At 40.0% G+C, this 19,553-nt stretch overlaps 1 protein-coding gene across 5 annotated transcripts in view; it reads left to right on the top strand.

Annotated features, from left to right (window-relative positions):
• ptprfa (protein tyrosine phosphatase receptor type Fa) overlaps positions 1-19,553 on the top strand; it is a 498,031-nt gene that overhangs the window by 118,191 nt on the left and 360,287 nt on the right. The window contains exon 1 of one of the 5 annotated variants that reach the window (XM_060919686.1): positions 10,394-10,412. The exons of the other annotated variants lie outside the window; for them this stretch is intronic. The gene's annotated coding sequence lies outside the window, so the exon portion shown is untranslated. Of the gene's footprint in view, positions 1-10,393; positions 10,413-19,553 lie in introns of those variants that run through there. 5 annotated transcript variants of the gene reach the window in all.

Below are 19,553 nucleotides of genomic sequence, written 5' to 3'. Positions count from 1 at the left end.
TTCTCCTTAGCCCAGGTAAGACACTTCTGATGTTGTCTCTGGTACAGGAGTGGCTTGATATTAGGAATGTGACAGTTGTAGCCCCTTTCTTGAAGACGTCTGTGTGTGGTGGCTCTTGATGCACCGACACCAGCCTCAGTCCACTCCTTGTGAAGCTCTCCCAAGTTCTTGAATCGACTTTTCTTGACAGTTCTCTCAAGACTGCAGTCATCCATGTTGCTAGTGCACCTTTTCCAGCCAGCCTTTTCAGCAATGACCTTCTGTGGCTTAGCTCCTTGTGGAAGGTGTCGATGATCGTCTTCTGAATAACTGTCAAGTCCCCAGTCAACATCATTTTGGTTGCGTGTACTGAACTAGACTAAGAGATACACAATGTATATACTGTTTTACTCAACCTCGAAATGAAATATTCTAATATTTTAGGATTTTTTTTGCATTGTAGACCATAATTATCAAAATTAAAATTGAAAAATTCTTGAAACATTTTAGTTTACATGTAATTAGTCTAGACTATATTCAATTTTCACTTTCTTAAATAACTTATGGAAAATATTGAACTTTTTTTACAATATGAGATGCACCAGTAATATATATATATATATATATATATATATATATATATATATATATATATATATATATATATATAGTTAGGTCCATAAATATTTGGACAGAGACAACATTTTTCTACTTTTGGTTCTGTACATTACCATAATGGATTTTGAACAAAACAATTCAGATGCAGCTGAAGTTCCAACTTTCAGCTTTAATTCAGTGGGTTGGACAAAATGATTGCATAAAAATGTGAGGAACTAAAGCATTTTTTAAACACAATTCCTTCATTTCAGGGGCTCAAAAGTAATTGGACAAATTAAATAATTGTAAATAAAATGTTCATTTCTAATACTTGGTTGAAAACCCTTTGTTGGCAATGACTGCCTGAAGTCTTGAACTCATGGACATCACCAGACGCTGTGTTTCCTCCTTTTTAATGCTCTGCCAGGCCTTTACTGCAGCGGTTTTCAGTTGCTGTTTGTTTGTGGGCCTTTCTGTCTGAAGTTTAGTCTTTAACAAGTGAAATGCATGCTCAATTGGGTTGAGATCAGGTGACTGACTTGGCCATTCAAGAATATTCCACTTCTTTGCTTTAATAAACTCCTGGGTTGCTTTGGCTTTATGTTTTGAGTCATTGTCCATCTGTATTATGAAACGCCGACCAATCAGTTTGGCTGCATTTGGCTGGATTTGAGCACACAGTATGTCTCTGAATACCTCAGAATTCATCCGGCTGCTTCTGTCCTGTGTCACATCATCAATAAACACTAGTGACCCAGTGCCACTGACAGCCATGCATGCCCAAGCCATCACACTGCCTCCATCGTGTTTTACAGATGATGTGGTATGCTTTGGATCATGAGCTGTACCATGCCTTTGCCATACTTTTTTCTTTCCATCATTCTGGTAGAGGTTGATCTTGGTTTCATCTGTCCAAAGAATGTTCTTCCAGAAGTGTGCTGGCTTTTTTAGATGTTTTTTAGCAAAGTCCAATCTAGACTTTTTATTCTTGAGGCTTATGAGTGGCTTGCAGTCTTCTCTTTATGGTAGATTTGGATATTGATACGCCTACTTCCTGGAGAGTGTTGTTCACTTGGTTGGCTGTTGTGAAGGGGTTTCTCTTCACCATGCAAATTATTCTGCGATCATCCACCACTGTTGTCTTCTGTCGGCATCCAGGTCTTTTTGCATTGATGAGTTCACCAGTGCTTTCTTTCTTTCTCAGGATGTACCAAACTGTAAATTTTGCCACTCCTAATATTGTAGCAATTTCTCGGATGGTTTTTTTCTGTTTTCGCAGCTTAAGGATGGCTTGTTTCACCTGCATGGAGAGCTCCTTTGACCGCATGTTTTCTTCACAGCAAACTCTTCCAAATGCAAGCACCACACCTCAAATCAACTCCAGGCCTTTTATCTGCTTAATTGAGAATGACATAACGAAGGAATTGCCCACACCTGCCCATGAAATAGCCTTTGAGTCAATTGTCCAATTACTTTTGGTCCCTTTAAAAACAGGGTGGCACATGTTAAGGAGCTGAAACTCCTAAACCCTTCATCCAATTTTAATGTGGATACCCTCAAATGAAAGCTGAAAGTCTGGACTTTATGTCCATGTCCATTATATAACTATAACTTGAATATGTTTCAGTAAACAGGTAAAAAAACAAAATTTGTGTCAGTGTCCAAATATATATGGACCTAACTGTATTTATATAATGCATGCAATTTGTATGTTTAAACCAATTAGTGATAGTTGTGTGTTGTGTTGTGATAGAAGATAGCTGTGTTTTGTCTTAGAAATGAGTGTGTTGTATGCTGTGGATTGGTATGAAAATTGGTGTACATGTGCCGTGTCTTCACAGGCCTGAGGTTAGAGGCAGGAGTTTGAGACATAACAGTTTGTGTTGATTCCCTCCTTGATTAAAATTGTCAGGCACACATGGCCACACCTCTTTCACTGGGATTGGATTGATAGGGGCACATTTTACCAATATAGAGAAGTCTACGTATTGGTTCGATCATGATCACGTTCCAGCCTCTCTCTGATCAATGTTGTATATGTATCAGTGTAGCTGTAGCCTAAATATTGAAAACAGTGTCACGGTTAAAACTGTGAATCTTTAAAGCCCTACAGGCTAAATATCACATCATGTCACACCAGCATCATTGTGCAAATAAGAACAAACACAGCATGACAAATAAAGTAGTCCTGAAAAGGCTGAATTAAGAATAAAACACAAAACAAGAGAATTAAACTATAAACTACATTTTAAAGCTCTTTAGGAAAAGGCATGAAAATTCCAGCCAATTCAGGAACCAGACTTTTCAGTGTCACTTTCTCTGAAAACAATACAGTTCATATTCTTGACATGCATACAGTCTCAGAAAAAAAGGGTACTAAACTGTACTTTCCTTGTCACTGGGATGGTAACCTCAAGCATCCGTCTTTTCTACTGTTAGTTATGTGTCTTTTAACTGGAAAGGTGTATGGAGTGTTGACTTTAATGTTTTATTCTAAAAGCTAATGAAAAGTGTAAGAATGGTCCTTAAGGTACAATTGTGTCCAAATAAGGTAAATTATATTCAACTTACTATGTAATAGGTACAGACGCAAAGCCATTCTCCCAGTGGCATGATGTGAGAGAAAACCAAAAAACCCACACAGACACGGAAGAACATGTTAAACTCCACACAAGCAGTAACTCAAGCTCAGGCTTGAAACTCAGCTTGTGTATGCGCCATCTTCATCCTCAGCAACATGACATACTGCACATGATGATACCTTAATGATGCATTAAGGTGCAATGCATATACCAAATGTTTGCAGGTGAATCTGTGTGTGTGTGTGTGTGTGTGTGTGTGTGTGTGTGTGTGAGAGAGAGAGAGAGAGAGAGATAAAGTCATCTCCAGAGCAATCTACAATTTTATGAGACCTTAAACTGTCAACCTGCCAAATCATGTTAGAATTACAGTAAGTTCACTGAATTTAAATATTCACAAGTGCTAGAAAAATACCAGGTACTGTGACAGCTGATGATCATTTTCTTTCACACAGCATTCGGTGCACTGTTTAAGGAAGAAAAGCTGCCAAATCAGTGATGTCAGTCTGAAATTGTAGGCATATTGTTGTTTTCTGAAGCCTGTCATCTAAAGTGTCAAGTTCATGTCCAGTTTTTCTTTCCCTCTTACTGCCATATTATTTCTGCATTTATACTTCATGTACAGGACTATAACACTACTATCGAGGTTCATGGATGCTTTTTGCATGGTTGGCTTAATCCCTATCTGTGTGGATACACGGCAGTTGAAGCACTCCAATATTTCAAATTTTAAAATCTTATATCGAGGCATATTAAACATACAGTATACATTCAGTGCTGCACTTTCAATATTCTGTACTTCCTCACACTAACAATGATGAGACATGACCAAGACTCCAGAACACAATAACTTTCCATGAGACCTGGCTGTTTAAAGGCTGTGTCCCCAGTCGCATACTAGCGCACTAATAGTATTGCAGTTTTAGCTCACTCAGACACTAGTAGACATAGATGCACTGCTTGGATATTATTATTATTAGGAATCATTTCCCATCAGCATTTATATTTTTAGTGAGAAGACATCTGATTTTTGGTCAAATGGCCAATGTTGCGTGTATTGTGTTGCTATAGTGCATTAACCATGTGCTGCCAGGGAAGCCAAGGCATATAGTGCTGTGAGGATAAATACAACTGCTGTGTCAAAGTACAATATTTATTATTTAATAATTTTTCTTTTATTTAATTATTCTTTATACTCGGGCTCTATGGTTGGATGATGCACCAGTGTGTAGGCTCATACATTCAACATGCATTTAATGCCACTTCCACCAAGGACACGTAGTTGAAGCTTCTACAGATTCACTAAGTAGTGTGGGTGAGATGTAGTCTGTTTAAGCCCTAACAGAATAGTGGAGATTATTTTAATGTAATCTGTAATCAGATGTCCATAAAGCACATACTGTATGTGTCATGGTCAGCTGTCCACAAACTTTTGGCCTTATAATATATGTGGGGGGGGGCAAAAGCTGCAGAAGCATGACTAGCTCAGCTCTCTTACCACTGTAGTCAGAATTCTGCTGAATTGATATGCTCTAGACTCCCTATTAAAACCTTGCAGTGTGCACTACATTAACTCCGGGGATTAGGAGCCAAGTGAAGTGCACTCCCATCTTGTCTCAGCTCTCAGCTTGGCCAGAAACTCATCAGTATGGCACACACCCACCCAATGGAATTCCACACTCCTGCTGACTGTATCGATTAACGCCTACTACCTCCTCCACTTCCTTGAGCTTTTGTGAACTAATCCACACTGAAATTAAAGCCACAGTCTGAGTGTAGTTACTGGAACAATTTGCTGCTGTATGAGACAAGTTGAATGTTAACTCAACTTGTCCTCAAATCAAGTTATGCCAGCCTTTATTTTCATCCAGTCCATCTAAGTGGGATTAAGAAATCAAGGAAGAAGAAGAAGAATCCTTTATTTGTCACATATACATTACAGCACAGTAAAATACTTTTCTTCACATATCTTAGCTTGTAACCAGACTCTTGCCTGAAGTCAGCTGGGATTGGCTCCAACTTTCCCCAGCAACCCTGATGGATAAGCAGTGTGGATGGATGGATGGATGGATGGATGGATCCCAGTTTGTTAGGAAGTTGGGGTCAGCACACAGAGAGAAAAAAAAGGTCACTTAGGGCTGTGTCACAGCTCCAGGATCCCCAGTTTATTTCTGAGCTCAGGCTACTCCATTTGTGAAGTTTCACATGTTCTCCTTGTGTGTGCATGGATTCCCTCCAGTTTCCTCCTATCTTCCAACAACATGCAGGTTAGTGAATTGCCCCATTAGTGAACAAGTATAGAAGTGAATGAGACAGGCTTGTCTGCCTGTCTTTTGACACACGCTATGGATGGCAAAGCTAGATTAACCTCTAGAATGATGTTAAATTGCACACATGTCCTACAAATTGAACAACACTTCAATAAAATTTCAGTAAAGTTATCCATTTGGAAGAAACTTTAGAAAAGGCTGTAGATAAAATGTAATTGCCATGCACTGCAATTGATATTGTAATTGATTGAACTGTAATTTACATTCAATCGCAAATGCAATTTAATTATGTATTGGTCTGATTTTACCTCGTTGAACACACAGCTACTCTAGTTTGTGGTGGGTTAAATGACTCCCCTCCTTTATCAGTAGTTATGGCCATCAACAAAATGGCCGCCCTGGAGCTCAGCTCAAGTAGAAAGCAGCTGTGTTTTAAGAGCTGCCCTGCTCGTAGCAATTTTGGCCGAGGCTCGTTATATCATCCGCCAGTGCTGAAGTGCATTTTGTGACCTAATTTGAATGTGCTTTATTTGCAGTGTTAAATAATTTCCCCTACATGACACTCTGTGCTGCACTTATAACAAAGATCTATTCTCTCTCTCTCTCTCTCTCTCTCTCTCTCTCTCTCTCTCTCGCTCTCGCTCGCTGCACTAAGAACTCACTGGTTTGGATTAATGGCATCCCAGAGCGCTTCTTTAATTGACTAACTTTTCGGAGCCACTCTCTCATTCTGAGGTGATTTAGCATTTGCTTTCACACTGAGAAAGCAGAGTTCCCTTTATATCACAGTTAGACAGACACTCTCTCTCTCTCTCTCTCTCTCACACACACACACACACACACACACACACACACACACACACACACACACACACACAAGGCCCTTTCGCATCCAACAGAACAGATAATGTGCATTAAAAGCACTGTCACACTGTGATTATGCACTTCAAATTCCCTTTAGAGAAAACCACATTGTTGTGTGTACGGTATGCGTGTGTACACTTTTTTCCACTACAATGGCACACCCATCAAAGTACACAGCCCCCAACTGCTCTTGATACTGACATTTTTAATGTGTGCCATCCAAGCAAGATAGAGACAGAGAAAGTCTTAATTAATTCCTGCCCCAAATTTATAGCACCTCACCAGGGAGGAAATGGCCACTAGGCATCCTCAACTCTGAACCAGATCATCACACATGGCCGACTGGGTTCTATCCCAGGATACATTTGATTAGACAGTAAATAATGATTGCTTGCCTACTGAATGTTGGTCAAGGGGGGAAATTGGAGTAGAAAAAATTGTGATTTGAATAATACTACAAGAAGAATTTTGGATAGTATTTGGATAATACTACAAGAAGAAGAAAAATATCAACTGTTTCCATTTCATTTCATTAACAACTGTTTCCATTTCATTTTTCTCAAGCAATAACTTGAGAAGAACTGCAATAACTGCACTTTATGTTTTGTTTGTTACTTGTATCACTACTATATCTATCTGGCATATCACTACAGTGACGTGGCCATGGCTGCTCTGACAGCTTCTACCATTACTTTCTAGGGATGAATTACAGTAGTGGTTTCCCGTTGCGTTCTACTGGATTATTATAGAGGTTTTCTCCTCTCAACCATTAACACCTATGGGCAATTTAGAGTAGCCAACAAACCTGACTGCATGTTTTTGGACTGCGGGGGGAAACCAGAGCACCTGGAGGAAACCCACACAGACACGGGGAGAACATGTAAACTCCACACAGAAAGGCCCCCGTTGGCTGTAAGGTTTGAACCCAGAACCTTTTTGCTGTGAGGCGACAGTGCTAACCACTGTACCACCCCCGCTATTATGTACTATGCAGCAATTACTATGAGCTAAACTAGTCTAAGGCTGCTCAATTAACTTCCAAGTGAACCTTGATGCAATAATTTTGACTGTGAACATGACTGAACCCTGGTTTAACTCAATCACAGGAAGTGGCCAGTGAATGAAGGACTTTCTATGTTTTTAGCCTTGCCCTTTCCCAAATGACATTCAGCAGATTTTTTTTTGTTTGTTTATTTATTTATTTTTCTGATTCACTTTAGTATGTGTATTATGAAACCAAATCAGAATAATTTGAAAATCCATCCCATCCATCCATTATCCATAACCACTTATCCGGGTTGCAGGCAAGCTGAAGCCTATCCCAGCTGACCATGGGTGAGAGGCAGGGTATACCCTGGACAAGTCGCCAGATCATCGCAGGGCTGACACATAGAGACACACAACTATTCGCACTCATATTCACACCTCATCTCATCTCATTATCTCTAGCCGCTTTATCCTGTACAGGGTCACAGGCAAGCTGGAGCCTATCCCAGCTGACTACGGGCGAAAGGCGGGGTACACCCTGGACAAGTCGCCAGGTCATCACAGGGCTGACACATAGACACAGACAACCATTCACACTCACATTCACACCTACAGTCAATTTAGAGTCACCAGTTAACCTAACCTGCATGTCTTTGGACTGTGGGGGAAACCGGAGCACCCGGAGGAAACCCACGCGGACACGGGGAGAACATGCAAACTCCACACAGAAAGGCCCTCGTCAGCTGCTGGTCTTGAACCCAGAATCTTCTTGATATGAGGTGACAGTGCTAACCACGACACCACACTGCAAAAAAACTGAATTTGAAGAGAAAATTCCTTAATGCTAGTGAAATTATCTTGCTGCATGGACAGATAATTTTACTTGACAAGACATCTTGGAATAAGTTGGTTACAATCTAGAACTAGTTTTAATAATATTAGAGTTGGTGTCTTGTATTCTTCTACACTGCAAAAATGATATCTTAACAAGTTAGACTATCTTGAATAGAGTTGAAACGATCTAGCATTTCCTGTTAGAAGAATACAAGACACCAACTTTGAGATTATTAAAACTAGTTCTAGATTGTAACCAACTTATTCCAAGATGTCTTGTCAAATAAAATTATCTGTAAAATTACTTATTATCAGCAAGATAATTTCATGAGTATGAAGGAATTTTCCCCTCAAATTCAGTTTTCAGTTTTTTGCAGTGCACCATGCCGCCTTAATTTGAAAATGAAGCAGAATTATTTATTTCACTCTGACCTGAACTAGATAAAGTGACTAACAGGTGAGAAAGCATTAACTTACTATTTCATTCAATTTTTATGTGATTACGCTCACAAGAAGCTTTTTTTGATTAAGTATTGAAAATGTCCTAGAAAAACAACACAATCCAGATTTCATCTCTTTTATACTTCATTCCAGCCTATCCATCTGTCTGTACCGTAGGTCTGTCTCTCTGTAAAAAAAAAAAAAAAGAAGAATCCCTCCCCATGGGGTTTTCTGTTACATGTCTCCGGTCTTTGTAGAGTGACAGTAGAAATGCAAAGAGTTCTCAGAGGAGGATCCTGCTAACACCAGTGACCACATTGTTCTAATCACTAGATTTATGAGCTTAGCGAGACATATAAATGCTCCCTCTGTCTCTCCTATGAGATTACATCTCCTGTTAGGCTTGCATTAGTCTATGAAAGAAGGAAAACTGTAGCTGGCACTTCACACTCTGATCACTTTCTGTATCACAAATCCCCTCACAGCTGAGAACAAACGTGAGCAATGTAGACTGAGACAACCCACCACTTTAGAGCTTCTGTATGGCTTAGAATTCTACACTGAATTCTACAGTTCATGTCTAGCTGGTGTTTTACTCATTTTAAATAATTTTAATAAGCTCTCTTTTCCCAAAAACTATACACATTATTTCTTATTTTCATTTCATGTTCTCATATAAACGTCCTTCCTGATGTTCAGGTTGAATGTTACAGTGTTTGTGCCTCTCTCATCAGCTTCCACTGTTTGCAGTTGCACATTATATCATCTCTGTCAGCGTTAATGTACACTCATTTTTGTTTATACTGTCAGAGCTAGTGCTATTGCACAGCCAATACTGTTTTTGACATTAAAGGGGAACTGAAGTCATTTTTAAACTTGCTTTATTTCTTAATTAACGTGTTATTCAATTACGTTTTCGGTTTTAGTAACTTTATATTGTGACTCATATTGGCAACTATCCATCCATCCATTGTCTGTAGCCGCTTATCCTGTTTGTATTGCAATTAAATATTATACTTATCAGCCTATTTGTTTTTTAGCCATGTTGAATTCAGTTTGTTTGGTCCACGGCAGGCGTCACTTATCCATGCAGTCTTCACGAGACTTGTGCGAGACTTTGAAACGTGAAGTGTCAGCCAGGTGTCAGTGCCGCCATTTTGAAAACTGTTTTCCAAACGAAATATTGCACAAAAACGAGTTTAAATGACGATTACTGCCTACTTTCTTCAAACTTTCCTGACTGCTATCAAAACAAACAAAACTTCCAGCTTGATTACATCGGCATTCAAAAGAGGGCGCGTGCATCCTTTGACAATGTTGGCAGTTGGTCACTTTGATTTCTGCTGTACGTTTTACTTCCGTCCTACGATGTCTTGCACAGGTCTCAACGAATCTCATTTACGGCCATTGCTTTGACATATGGACTGGTATATTACATAGCATATTTCAAACACTCATAACTTGCTATAGCAGTGACAAAATGGCTATCAAAAATGCATTCCTATATTTAATAAAATGAGATGAACAGAATTTTGATAATAAAAAATTTGCCTTTGGTTCTCCTTTAACTATTTTCTCACATTTTGCCAAATCTGGGGAATTTCTTAACTGCCGTAAAGATGACATCTGATTCATCACTTTTTTTTTTTTTATGTCTCTGTTCCACGTATGTCCTAGAAAGAAGGCTGTAAAAGCTGCATTCTATAACATCCATTCAGGAGCTTACATGGGAATTGAAGTCTTCAGGTGTTCTTCCCCAGCCAGCAGAGCCAGCCACTATTGGAGACTATCATGGTCTGATGTAAATCCTGTGGGACCATGGTCTTCCTTGGTGGATCCCTGCCTTCAGATCAAGTTAAAGGTGTTCTAGCTAGCGCTAAAGAAGCAGGCATAATTGTTGCATTTTTGCTGAAAGCTAACAGGGAGAAAATGCTGAAAAAACTCAAAATGACTAACCATATTTCAGCCCTGGAAAGTCTGCTCCTCTGTGGAGTCTCTTCTGCTCCCAACAGTGTAGGTGGGCCAAACATGCTTGCTTCTCCATTGGCTCCAGTACAAATGACATTGGAAAGTAAGCCTGATTTCAAGATCAGCCAACATATTTGGTTTGGTCACTGTGTGACCATGACCAATTGTGCTAAGAGAAGATGAGGTTGATGTATATTTCCCTGATTGTTGATTTTTCCTGAAAGGCTTATGACCATTGTGATTGTAGTGCAGTTTATTTTGGAAGGTTTGGGATGATATTTGTTCAGCCCAGAGTAGAGTTTGGATGATGATCTTGTAAAGGCCAAGATTCTTGAGGTCTATGAGCAACCTTCAGAATTTCAGAAAACTAGTTACAAGCGTCAGTCAAACGTACATACATTGAGTTTGCTTATGAAAAATTAATTCTGCTTGAGAAAGTTGGCAAAGCGAGTGAAGTTGTGAATTGTAAACAGTTTAAAAACTGATCCTGATGGAGGAGTTTCAAAGCTGCTTGCCAGAGAAGTTCGTGGTACAATATATCAAAATGAAGAAGAAAAAAAAACATGCTCTGTCTCGGGCTGCCACTTTGGTGCTGAGTTTGGTTCAGAACACAAGATGGTTTTCATGGTACTGTCTTCAGTCGAGATCTTTTTGTGCACATCTCAGTAAAGACCCTACTAGTACACGACAAACCTGCTTCATACTCACACCACCTCTCATACTCACACTCACTCGACTGTGATGAGCTAGGTCACTTAATTGCTGTATGTTCAGCAATAAAATGTAATTGTGTTAGAGAGCTGGCAACTGTTAAGAAAGCTAATGTCTTGAATATGTTACCAGAGTGTTCTTAGGCCAAGATAAAGCCTGCATTTAAGTTGTTTGTGTTTTCTGCTTTTATTTCATTGGGGGTTAATGATGTGATGCAGTCCATTAACACATTAAAAGGGCTGCTGATGTTGTTTAGTTGTTTATCGCAGTGAGTGTATGGGTATAGATTCCTGTACTGGCCATGGTACATGTTAATTGAGCTTGGTGTAATTTGTGGGGCCCTGCACAATATTTATCTGCCCTGTCAGGTGTTGTGAAGGTTGCTGTTCATCCACAGTTACCTACACAGGGTAAATTGCCACCACCTGATCTTAATGCAAACTCCAGTCTTAAAGGGAAGTCTGAGTCTTTGTTGCACAGAAAGACCACACCTTGGCACATGGAAAAAATCAGCACTAACATTATATACCTCATTGAGCATTGTGTCTTAATAAGAAAACAGTCTCCTTATCATTATATGATTATTACTGGAAAGTCTCATCATGTTATTTCCCCTGCTTTATTACAGTCTATCACATATTAATTGACGGCGTTGGCCCTCTGCCAAAGTCTCATTCAAGTTACTGTTTTTTATTAACACGTGTGCTGTCAGTAGATTTCCTTAGGCTCTTCCTGTACCCATCCTTAGATCAAAGTTATCAAGGCACTCATAAAATTTTGTACCACCTTCATCATGCCCAGGTGTATACAGACCAGCCAAAACTCTCACTTTATGCCTCATCTGTCTTTGTAGGTAGTCCTTAAATTAAACATCAAATGTCAAGTGTGTGCCACCCTGAATCACAGGGTGCACTCACGTGTTTCCATCAAACCTTTAAAAAATGCTGTGAACATGCTGTTTGGTTTTAATCCTTCTGAGCTCATTTTGGCTCACACTGTTTGTTGGTTACTGAACATTTTGTAGGTTATTAACTGCTGGAGCAGTGGTCATGGGTTTGAGCCTCAGCACAGCCAAACAACCATTGTCAAGCCCTTGGGCAAGGCCCTTAACTCTGGTGACTTAACCTATCCACATCAACCCCACATAGAAATGGGGAAAAACATGTAAAAGGAAGAAGAGGCATATTTAGTGTCTGCTCTGCCATGCCCAGGTAAATGGATCTTAAATTTCATCCTCTCTCTTTATAAGCACTTATGACTGGCAAGGGACATGGCTAGAAAAGCTTTAGGTTCCTTTCAGGTGGAAATGAAAAGGCATTATTACCAGAAGGATAAGCGCTTGTTTTGTTTTGGGCAGCATTTTCAACAGTGTCAGGATCCTCACTACAAGCAAGGTTGACTGGACCATATGAAATTAAGAAAAACTCAACACTACTATGTAATTTTCACTCTGGATTGCAAACACAAATTCCACATTTGTCACACACGCACACGCACACATATACATACATACATATGCTACTTTCATTCCATATTTTGTTGTTTTTTTTTTGTTTTTTGGGGGTTTTTTTTGGGGGGGTGTTGTTTTTGAGTAAAGTTTTTATTTCGTCCTTAGTTGGTTCAGCAAAACACGCCACCATTTTGTTTTTCTCTACTCCTGGTATATGAGTTAATAGCCTAGTAGTAGAGTAGCTAATCAGAGCACGCGATTGCTCATACCCAGTGAATGTGGATAGAACATATATAAACCATGATTGTTTTGAAAAGCTCATGTTAAATACTGTCCAGCATCAGCTGAAGTGAGCAACAGTCTCCCAACATATCACTGTGTAAACGCTGTGTGCAAAACGTCAGTCGTTTTTGTATGGCAGTCTCTATTCTCAAATCCCGTACACATGCAAACACAAAGTACGACCAGAAAACCATCCTTACACCTGTTCTGCGCCCATATAATGTGCACGCTTGTGCATGGTATTGGGACTTGTGGCTCCGGTCACTGGTCAGCTACAGTCAACACGACAGTTTTAAAAAATCATGGTTTCTGAAGTTGGACTCTGTTGCAAAAGAGCTTCAGTGTAAAAGTTTCCAAAGACCTAAAGGCTTTGAAACTATGGGAGTATTTCAATTTATAGCAGCACTAGCACTATGTACCGTACGAGCATTCCAAAAAAGGCAAAACCACCATTAGTGTTGTCTATTCATGTTTCTTAAATTACCTTTATTTGGGAGAGCATTTTAATATATTTTGTCTTACAGCTGCTAAATACATGCATTATTAAAGCCATACAGCAGTCTGCCTGCTAAAGCCGAGTCAATCTGCAGAGTGATCTCCCATCAATCATAGGGTTTCTCATTTTATACAGTTTCAAAATAATACAGTTTATGTCCAATAATCTCATTGGTTAACATGTCTCACCATATCTCATCAACATTTTCTATTTGGCAGTACATCTCACGCTTCTCATATTTTGTATCGACCAGGCCAAACATTTCAGAGTATGAATACACAATTCAGGAAGAGGGCGGCACAGTGGTGTAGTGGTTAGCACTGTTGCCTCACAGCAAGAAGGTCCTGGGCTTGAGCCCAGTAGCCGACGGGGGCCTTTCTGTGTGGAGTTTGCATGTTCTCCCCATGTCTGTGTGGGTTTCCTCTGGGTGCTCCGGTTTCCCCCACAGTCCAAAGACATGCAGGTTAGGATAATTGGTGGCTCTAAATTGACCGTAGGTGTGAATATGAGTGTGAATAGTTGTTTGTTTCTATGTGCAAACCCTGTGATGATCTGGCAAATTGTCCAGGGTGTACCCCGCCTCTCGCCCATAGTCTGCTGGGATAGGCTCCAGCTTGCCCGCAACCCTGCACAGGATGAGCGGTTATGGATAATGGATGGATGAATTCAGGAAGACCTTCAAAACATATGATAAAAAGTAAGATAAAGCTTGATACGTGCGCCAGGTGCAAAGCTAACACGCATAATAATGTGATGCTTAATGCAGAATGAACAACACACTATTCATAGTGTACAGTACATGATTCACATTGCTTTGACCAAACCACCACACCATGTGATAAAAAATGATACATGATGCAGGTGTGGAGCTTAGCACAACACAAGAACAATACACGATTCAGAAAGAATTCATCAACATGATTGTGTATGTGGGGTGGCACGGTAGTGTAGTGGTTAGCACTGTTGCCTTACAGCAAGAAGGTCCTGGGTTCAAGCCCAGCAGCCGACGAGGGCCTTTCTGTGTGGAGTTTGCATGCTCTCCCTGTGTCCGCATGGGTTTCCTCCGGGTGCTCCGGTTTCCCTCACGGTCCAAAGACATGCAGGTTAGGCTAATTGGTGGCTCTAAATTGACCGTAGGTGTGAATGTGAGTGTGAATGGTTGTCTATGTGTCAGCTCTGCGATGACCTGGCGATTTGTCCAGGGTGTACCCTGCCTTTCGCCCGTAGTCAGCTGGGATAGGCTCCAGCTTGCCTGCGACAGGATAAGTGGCTACAGATAATGGATGGATGGACGGATTGTGTATGTGATTCTATATGAAAAAGACCATATTGACTGAAAAAGATTTTAGTGGCATGGCTGGTTATTCTTGTTGCTGGTGTAAGAATTTTTCCAATGTAGTTGTACCACTCACTCAGCTCCTCCAACAAAGCATCCCATGTGTTTGGTCTTCTGATTGTCAAACAAGTCCTTGAGTCTGTAAAGTTATTGTTTGCCAGGTCCCTTGCTGCTTGTTGAAACTGACCTTAATAAGCTTTTTACATTAGAGGTGGATGCCAGCAGAACAGGTGTTGATGGTGTCCTCCCTTAGGAGAGGATGATAAAATAGGTGATAATACTGTTTATTTTTTTAACACATTATTTGAATAGTCCATTGTATAAGTGCTGAACAGACATTCAATAAACCATCTGTGGACGGTCAACAACCTATCAGGTGACTGTCATCAACTAGCCTATCAACTATTTCCCAGTAATATGACAACAGTTTATGATTGCTTAGTAGATAATCTGTATGCATCCTACAGACTATTAACTTATCCCTTTTTCTTTCATTATATTTAAATTTTCACAAAATTTTCTTCAGCTGAACACAGATAAAACAGAAGTAATTCTATTTGGAAAAAAAGATGAAAGACTCAGGATTACCACTATTCTTGACACAAAAGGGATTAAAACTAAAGAAATGGTTAAAAATCTTGGTGTTTTCATTGACAGCGAGCTAAACTTTGACAGTCACATGAAAGCAATCACTAAAACGGCATTTTATCACCTAAAAAACATTTCCAAACTAAGAGGACTTATGTCAAAAAATGATCTGGAAAAACTAATACATGCCTTCATCTCTAGTAGGGTTGATTACTGCAATGGCCTTTTCACAGGCCTGCCAAAAAAGACCATCAAACGACTTCAGCTGGTTCAAAATGCAGCGGCGAGGGTTCTCACACAAACAAAAAGAACAGAGCACATTACCCCAATTCTAAGGTCCCTTCACTGGCTTCCAGTAAGCTACAGAATTGACTTTAAAGTATTGCTGCTGGTGTATAAATCTCTAAATGGTACAGGGCCCAATTACCTCTCTGATATGTTGCAGCGGCCTAACCCAATCAGATCTACCAGATCGCAACAGAAAAATTTACTATTAAAACCAGTTGTTAAAACAAAGTGTGGTGAAGCAGCTTTTAGCTACTGTGCAGTACAGCTACGGAACCAACTGCCAGAGGACATTAAAAATGCTCCTGCTGTTGGCAGCTTCAAATCTAGGTTAAAGACCAAGCTGTTCTCAGATGCTTTCTGTTAAATAATTAATATTTTTACATTTTTTATAATCTTTACTTTCTCTGCATGTTTTAAATTTACTTTAATTTTATTCTATTTTATTCCGCTGGTTTCTTTTTCTTTTTCTCCTTTTTTCTTTTTGGCATTTTATGATTTTATTTCTACTATTGTTTAATTCTTATTATTTTCTTTTAATTCTTTTAATTAATTGTTTTAGATTAAAAATAAAATTATTTTATGTAATTTTATTTCTCTATTGTTTACTGTTTTTGTTTTTGCTTCTGTAAAGCACATTGAACTGCCATTGTGTATGAAATGTGCTATATAAATAAACTTGCCTTGCCTTGCCTTAAATGGTCCAGTTCAGGATTAATGATTTTTAGTAAATAATCTATGTAAACACTACAGATTATCAATATCTCCATTTTGCATTTATTTGGATAGTCTACTTAGTAGATCTTGAAGTGTAGCAGATCATCTTAGCACTATGAACTTTTCCTTCGCCCTATCACTATTTCAAAATCAGTTTATGTGGTTTCATAGCATGTTGCTGAAAGATGGATAAGCATTATTTGACATGTTATCGGGAATCTGTCGATAGGTTGCTTTATGACAGTCTAAAGAGTGTCTAAAGCCCTTGCTTTACTTTTGGCAGCAGTTAAAAATTTCCTTGGCAGTAGGCCCTCTCCTATCTTGGTGTACACTGACCGCAACTCACTAATATTTCTAAACTGTATGTGAGATTCTAACCAGCAACATACACTCTGGTCGTTTATCACACAGTGTTTTAATTTGACTGTTGTCCATAAAAAAGGTGCTGATAACATTGGCTCAGCATCCAAGCTGCCACCCTGGGGGGCCTTAAATGCCATCTTGAATATGATATAGGGCACAACTTCATATTGGTGGGAAATGACGAGGCATGAACAGAGAACACACAAAGCAAGCACACAGCACAACAATTATGAAGAGTCACTGACTTGGCACGGTGGTGTAGTGGTTAGCAGTGTCACCTCACAGCAAGAAGGTTCTGGGTTCAAGGCCGGTGAGGGCCTTTCTGTGTGGAGTTTACATGTTCTCCCCGTGTCTGCGTGGGTTTCCTCTGGGTGCTTCAGTTTGTCCCACAGTCAAAAGACATGCAATTTAGGTTAATTGGTGGCTCAAAATTGACCGTAGGTGTGAATGTGAGTGTGAATGGTTGTTTGTCTCGATGTGTCAGCCCTGCGATGACCTGGCAACATGTCCAGGGTGTACCCCACCTCTCGCCCATAGTCAGCTGGGATAGGCTCCAGCTTGCCCATGACCCTGTACAGGATAAGTGGTTACGGGTTATGGATGGATGGTTGAATGCTGACAAGACAAATTTTACACTTTCAGTCTGTAATGATATTGCTATAGCAGACAGTGATATACAAATTTTTTATTAAATTTTTATTTACTTATTATACTGAAATTTGAGACAGCTAGCAGGCTAATAGAGGGTATAAATTTTGTGTGTGATATTGTGTTTAGTAGTGGTGTACTCATTTATCCATCCATTATCTGTAGCCGCTTATCCTGTGCAGGGTCGCAGGCAAGCTGGAGCCTATCCCACCTGACTATGGGCGAGAGGTGGGGTACACCCTGGACAAGTCGCCAGATCATCGCAGGACTGACACTTGGAGATAAACAACCATTCCCACTCACATTCACACCTACAGTCAATAAAGATCCACCAATTAGCCTAACCTGCATGTCTTTGGACTGTGGGGGAAACCGGAGCACCCGGAGAAAACCCACGTGGACACGGGGAGAACATGCAAATTCCACACAGAAAGGCCCTCGTCAGCCACTGGGCTCAAACCCAGAACCTTCTTGCTGTGAGGCGACAGTGCTAACCACTACACCACCATGTTACCCCTGTACTCATTTATCCATCCATCCATCCATCCATCCATCCATCCATTATCTGTAGCCGCTTATCCTGTTCTACAGGGTCACGGGCAAGCTGGAGCCTATCCCAGCTGATTATGGGCAAGAGGCGGGGTACACCCTGGACAAGTCGCCAGGTTATCGCAGGGCTGATACAGAGACAAACAACCATTCACACTCACATTCACACCTATTGTACGGTCAATTTAGAGCCACCAGTTAGCCTAGCCTGCATGTCTTTGGACTGTGGGGGAAACCGGAGCACCCGGAGGAAACCCACGCAGACACGGGGAGAACATGCAAACTCCGCACAGAAGGGCCCTCGCCGACCGCTGGGTTTGAACCCATGACCTTCTTGCTGTGAGGTGACAGTGCTAAGCACTACACCATTTAATATAATTTAATTAGATAATTACATTCAATAAGATATGGCTATATCAGAGATGGGAGGTTGTTGTCCTCCATCTTTTCTGTAAGGGTTACTAGGGTTTTCTTTCCTGTTATATACTGAATAATAATTTCTAATTGTTGGACTAAATTCGAATGCAAGTGTGGACGTTTGTTCGTCTCTGTGTTAGCCCTGCGATAGATTGGCGACCTACCCAGGATGTACCCCGTTTCTCACCCAAAGTCAGCTGGGATTGGCTTCAGCTTCTTCTGTGACCCTGACAGAAATGCAGTATAGAAAATAGATGGATGGATGAACTAAACTCTGAACATTTTCCGTCATAAAATATAACACAGCAAGTGTAAAAACAAGAGGTTAAAAAAGACATGATATGATTTAACAAACAAGGAGGCTTAGCCAAATGCAGGTGTGTTACATGCATCTAGCCAACTGCCCATATCCTAAGTAGTTCATAAAGTCTGAGATGCTAATAAAGGACCAGATTTAGCCTAAAGATTTAGCCTAGAATAATAGCAGAGATTGTACTGCATTTTTGACCTTATAAGCTGACTATGGTAGTGATAAGCCTACTTCTGCAGACCATGTGTGCTTATCTAGAATGTTTAAACAGCATCTTCATTCTCATTTCATGAGACGTGTTACTTATGGATTTGTAAATTTAGAAAAAACGAGCGAGAGATCAACAGTTTAGACTATTTTGGCTGCTTTTCCACAAAAACAAAATATTGCTCTGTAATCTATGCTGACATTTCAATGAGTCAATTTGCCATTGACTGAATGACATTTCGGCAGCAGTAAGCAAACCTTTTAGTATGAAAAAGCTTACCTCTAAAAGACTATTAGAGGTTAAAGGTATAGGAAGGTATAGTCAGTGGTTTTGCTAGAACTAGCTGTTCGGAAATTGTTCAATCCAGAACTAGGCCTTCAAAGCACATTTCCAGGTTAGAACATTTGAATGAAAATACATGAGTATCATCCTAGTGAAGTGATATGCAGCATGATTGACAGGTACCTAGAAATTCCTCCCTGGCCTGATTATTTGGATCTTGATGGTCCATGTTATTTGCTTATTCGCAGAGAGACCAAAATTTTCCCTCTGAACAGATATTTTATTTAGAGCTGCCAGAATTTGAGAAGCCATGTTGTGTTGTGTTGTGTTATGTTATGTTCAGGGCTTTGAACCAGAATTTTTTTCCTATTGGTTCGTTCCGAACAGAAACG

The sequence above is a fragment of the Neoarius graeffei genome, chromosome 4 (genome assembly GCF_027579695.1).
Source record: "Neoarius graeffei isolate fNeoGra1 chromosome 4, fNeoGra1.pri, whole genome shotgun sequence".
NCBI classification, from domain to species: Eukaryota; Metazoa; Chordata; class Actinopteri; order Siluriformes; family Ariidae; genus Neoarius; species Neoarius graeffei.
This window is presented reverse-complemented; position numbering and strand designations above follow the sequence as displayed.